Source organism: Dendronephthya gigantea, unplaced genomic scaffold (genome assembly GCF_004324835.1).
Source record: "Dendronephthya gigantea isolate DGI-Jeju-01 unplaced genomic scaffold, DenGig_1.0 000137F, whole genome shotgun sequence".
Taxonomy (NCBI): domain Eukaryota; kingdom Metazoa; phylum Cnidaria; class Anthozoa; order Malacalcyonacea; family Nephtheidae; genus Dendronephthya; species Dendronephthya gigantea.
Window position 1 is genome coordinate 418580 of NW_021163147.1, and position 6019 is coordinate 424598.

Genomic DNA, 6019 nt, shown 5'->3' on the forward strand with positions numbered 1-6019 from the left:
CATGTATTGATGCCTAAAATTAATTGCACTAAAAATGGTCCTGACTTGTCACATCAATGTTTAATTATACAGAAAAAAAAGAATGAGTAACATTAACCAGTGCCATAAAATCGTATGTTATTTGCAGTTAATAATTATCAACATGCACTATGTAGATTCCCAGTGAAAGATTATGAATTGGCCCAAAAATGGGAAGACGTTATCGGACGGCAAAACTGGAAAGCAAAATCACACAGTTATCTGTGTAGCAACCATTTCCTGCCAAGTGATTATTGTCATCAAATCCCGGCCAAGGTTATTAGGATGCGTTTAAAGAAGAATTCTGTGCCATCAGTTATTGAGCGCAGTCACAATGAGGTAACAATCCAAAGTCGAAATCGTTACAAATTCCAATGAAGCTACAGATAACAACTACAGCGAGCACATTGCTCCAAATAGGGATTACATGCAGTTTCAGATGAAGATAATCTATAATGCACAGGCTGGTTTACATGTCATGCTTTAGTATTCGCAATAATTCATATTTTTCAGGTGAAGGGTCTGCAGCACAAGTTCGTACTCTTAAAAAGCTGAAAGTGAAGGTCAAGGTCTTGCAACAGAAGATAAGAAGAAATACAAAGATTCTTAGCATCATCCACTTGATCAACACCTTACAGAAAAAATGTTTATTGCAAAGCAGAAGGCTGATATATTACATGCCAATTTTGATAGCATGCAGCTAGCCCTGTTTAAGATTGTGCTAAAAATTCAAAGAGAAGATCAAAAGGAAGAAGATACTCAGATGAAGTCAAAGAATTCGCTGTCACCCTTCAGTATTACTCAACCAAGGCATACAACTATGTAAGATCTTTCTTCCATCCTTCCACTGCCTCATCCTTCCCTCATCCAGAAATGGTCACGTTCAATCAACTGTGAGCCAGGATTTTTCACTGAAGCGTTTGAAACACTAAAGAATGAGTGCAAAGGCAATAATGAGAAGAGGGATTGTTGCCTGGTGATCGATGCAATGGCGATACGTAAACAAGCATTATGGAATGAAGCCAAGAAGAAATTTAGTGGCTTTGTAGATTATGGAAATGGCATTCAAATGGAGCCAAGTGAGACACTGCCTTCAGAGGCACTCACGTTTGCACTAGTTGGATTAAGAAGTCACTGGAAAATGCCTATTGGATATTTTCTAATTGACAAGACAACAGCATCTGTCCAAGCATCCCTTGTGAGAACAGCTCTAACAATGGCCCATCAGAATGGCTTGAAAGTCTGGTGTCTCACTTGTGATGGTACAACAACAAATCTAGCAATGTTTGAGCTACTTGGTTGCAGTTTTGGCACCACATATGAATCAATAGTTACAGTGTTTCCCCATCCATCAACTGGTAATGATGTCTTTGCAATCCTGGATGCTTGCCACATGATCAAGCTTGCTCGCAACTCCTTAGCATTTCTCGGCACCATTTGTGGTAAATTCGGAGAGAAAATTGAGTGGAAATACCTTTGCGCATTGCATTAACTTCAGCAACAGGAGGGAATAAAGATGTCAAATAAACTGACAACAGAACACATTGAATTCCAAAAACGCAAGATGAATGTAAGTTTGGCAGCACAAACCCTAAGCTCATCAGTTGCAGATGCCATTGATTTCTTAAACAACATCCTCAAGCAATTCCAGTTCCAAGGAAGTGAAGGGACAGTGAAGTTTATAAGAATTTTAGACAGGCTTTTTGATATGCTTAACTCCAGAAATCCTCATGGAAAAGGGTTTAAGCAACCGTTGAAGAAGGAAGGTATTCCTCACTGGGAAGATGCTCTGGAGACATCAGCAAGATATTTGTTGAAGCTGAAGTCAAACTCCGGTCAGCAGCTTATCACACATCGGCGGAAAACGTTTATCCTAGGATTTGTTGTTACAGTCAAGTCAACAATTGATATTGCCAAACAGATGTTGACCATGCGCAATGCCCCATTCAAGTTCATCCTAACCTACAAGTTCTCGCAGGATCACATCGAGCTCATCTTCTCTTGTATCCGTGCAAAAGGGGGGTGGAATAACAACCCAAATGTTATCCAGTTCATGTCGGCAATGAGACGAATGGTCCTTGGTAATGCTGTGACTGCCTCCAAAAAAGGCAAATTTCATATCATATGGCGATGATGCAATCATTCCTTTCTTTCACACCCGGAAGCATGCAGCACCCCTGACACAGAGCAAGATGAAAGATTAAAATGGCTGCTAGATCAGACAACCATCAGAGTTTACAGCAAATGTGCTAACATATCTTGCAGAAGTGGTTGTGAAGAAGCTTCTCAAAAAAATCAAGTGCCCAACATGTATAGAAAGTCTAACAGCCGGATACAACCGCTTATCACTCTCCGACCATGACTATCACAGAGTCGTAAATCAAGATAAAACCATTGCTCTTACTCAGTTCCTCAACAAAGGTCATTTGCACATTCCATCATCATTGGTAATCAACATAGTCCAGTATTCAGAGTATGTCTTTGTTCGTTATGTGGCAAATGAGACATTTAACCAAATGAACACTGGGACCAAGCTCAACACAAGAATGATCTTGCATGTAGCCAACTATTACGGTCAAGAAAAGCCTGAATTACTACCTCCGTTTCATCAACCAGCATCCAACAATGAAATGTCAAGTGAGGAGCACAGATTATGTCTTGTTAAATATGTTGCTGACTCATACCTACCCATAAGGTTACGTGCATGGTGAAGTTGAATTCAAAGGCAGTGATCAACTTTGGCAAACCAAGTGGCAGACATCACCTTACCAAAACAATACTGTTTCGCTATGAGTGAAATTGTTAATACTGTTCAAGAATAATTTGTATATATTTGTTGTGAACTTTATAACCATTATAAACGTGACCTGCTGTTCCTGCGGTCAACAAAGTTAAATTTACAGCATTTAGTTATTTTTATACCATAGTAATAAATCGCTTACTATTTTTTCCTGTCTCTTTATGCCTCCGCATGATTCGATAATCCACAAAATGAGTAAAAATTTTTGTCTAGTCTTTCTTGTGACACGAAGAAATGGATAGAATACAAAATTACAAAGTAATGAACATAAAATATCATGTTTCCGCACAGGAGACTGAAACTGACGTACTATAGCGCCTCAGTATCCGCCATCTTTGGCTTCACTTTTTGGCCTCACGGAAGTCTTAAGTTCTTACTCCAGATATATGTGGAGCTCACTGCCGTCGTCTTAGACATTGCGTCGTGAAATCTAAATCTATCTAATACGGCATGTGAACGAACTACGGAAAAACCGGTAATTCGTTACTTCAATTCAGCGGATTTCGCCGAAAAAATCCAATATGGCTGATGCAAGCAATACTCGTGGTGGTGATTAAAACAAGAGAAATAAGGTTAAAAAAGAGCGAGTTTGGACCAAAACCGAACTAAAATATTTTGCAATTGTACTAGCAGACGAGAAGAAGCAGTACATTGTTCAACTAGAAACACTCGTGTTAAAAAAGTCTGCTTAGCAAATTTGTCTGTATACGAAGGAATTGCAAAAGATCTTGAAAAACAATCTGAAAAATAAATCTGACGAGTTCAAAGAAGAAAACCGACGAGAAAGAGAAAAGTCGAAACGAAAATTGAAAGCTACTGCCCTGAAAATTACGCCAGCTAGGCTTCGGGTTAAGTATAATTTTTTTAGAAATCAGTGGCAAAAATTTACAAATCGTGTGAAAAAAAGGAAAGTGGAAAGGCACCGATTGACAAACCAGAGTGGTTCACCATCATTAACCCTATATTTTCTGATACCATGGAAGCTATGGATGTTGCTTCATGTAGTTTGTGGTGATGTACTTGTATCTCGCGTATCAGAGAGTTCATTGTCAGATTCAGACAAGGAAAGTGATACAGTTGATAGACCAGATACACCTTTAAGCAACACCAGCAGCCTTAGCCTTAGAATGACTGATAATGGTAGTGATGGTGATGTCTTAGAAGCCAGCACAAACAGTAGTTCGAGTAATACCACCAAAAGAAAACATAAAGCTAAACTTGAAACCAAACCTTTTTCTGAAATGAGGGTTAAAAACCAGGCACAAGCAATTCAAAATAACTAAATACTTGTCTAGGACACGCGCATTAATTAGAACTATTTCTTTTTCATAATAGACCCATTGCGAAACTTAGTAACCGCACCTTCGCGCAACACAAAAAGGTGGTTATTGTGTAAAACACAATAAATCTATTGTTCGCTTAGTCTCAAAGTTTCGCAACGTTTCGCTGAGTTTTTAGCAGTTTTCTTTGGTTTTGGGGGTTTTCTGGATGCTTTTTTAGCTTAATTCAATCAACTGTTATCTAAGTTATTACAGCAGGTTAGTTTTGTTTTTAATTTATACGTTTTTGTGTGGGATCGGCAATTGTTTTGGAGAATATCCACGCAAAGTCAGGTAAGTTAATATTTTTTTAACAAAATTAATTTTCACGAGTCTTTTTCACCAGCGTATGCACAATACATAACTAATTTGAATTTTTAACGCGATAATGAACTAATTTCCGTTGTACACATTTACGTTTTTTGATACATAAAGTCAAAGGTCATGGTCAAACACTGCCATGATAATCGTCATTGTCAATATCTTTTAAAATGGCATCACATTTACACTTTGGTTGACGGAAATGACAATATTCTTTAACTGAAAGAACACAGCAATGAATGGAACTTTTAGTTTATACTTATAAGATGAAATGTCTTGTTGATTTTGTGTTTTTCTTTATTTGCAGCCGCCTAGTCGTATTCGTAAATTATATTACTTCTTTAACTTTTATCTTGTACTTTTTCACAGTGCATTTTGATTGGTTTTTTTTTATAAAGGTGGACACGACGAGAGCATTCTACCAGAAGATGACGGGAACAAAGAAAACGTTGAGCCCAAGGTTAAACGAAAACATTCTGAAGGAACTCAATGCTGCTATTACAATTGCACAAACCGTGTTTATATGAATAACGGTCGCGGTCGACGGTCGCCTTTCCACTTTTTAACAGTGCCTTTGGAGAACTCCTTAAAGAACAATTGGTGCAATCGTATGGGGAAAGTAGATGGAAAAAATGGTTTTATCGTGACCAAACATACGAAGGTGTGCAATGAACATTTTTCATCAGACGATGCTCAAAATACCTGGTGCATGGAAAGCGTTGGCGTTTAAAGGAGGGTGCTATCCCTTTAAAGGCTAGACAGCCATTTGTGGAAAACATGAAGCGTAAACACCGTAAAACGAGGACTGAAACAAGTACAAGAAAGAAATTTAAACTTCATTCTGCGACTGTTAATTCCAGTACTACAGCTAAAACTCATGATGTTAGGTATCAACCCAAGTCTTTAGCGAGTTCAACGTTGGCTATTGTAAATTTGGTATATAAGGCAATGGCTTAAAGAATCCAAGACACTACACGCCACTTGAAAGACACGCAACAAGAACTGTCCAATACAAAGGTGAAATTGGAAGAGAAGACATTTGGGATGGCTGGAAATGTATCGATTCTTTGATAGGAACCGATTAAAATGAATTCGGTTTTAGGTTGATTCAAAGTAAGTCTGTTTGCTGAGAGCCATTCACTGACACTAGCAAGATCTTCGTTGAAACAATGATTAATGTCATCAATATTATTACTTCATCAGCAAACATCCGAGCCCGAGAATGTGAAAGCTAATTTGGTAGATCATTGATGTAAATTAGAAACAAAATTGGCCCTAATATAGTGCCCTGCAGAACTCCGCAACGAAGCCAACACTAGTCGAAAGATGACCATTAAGAAAACACTTTTGTTCCCGCCCTTTAAAGTAAGATCTAAACCAATTACCAGCAATTCCACTAATGCCGTATGCATTAAGTTTATCTAGCAGAATTTCATTATCTACGGTATCAAAAGCTTTCGAGATCAAGCTAGGGACATGATAGCCGTAACATTTCCATGGTCAATGTTGTAGGCTCATTCATTAGTGGCCTCAAGAAGAGCAGTTACAGTTGAATGTAGAC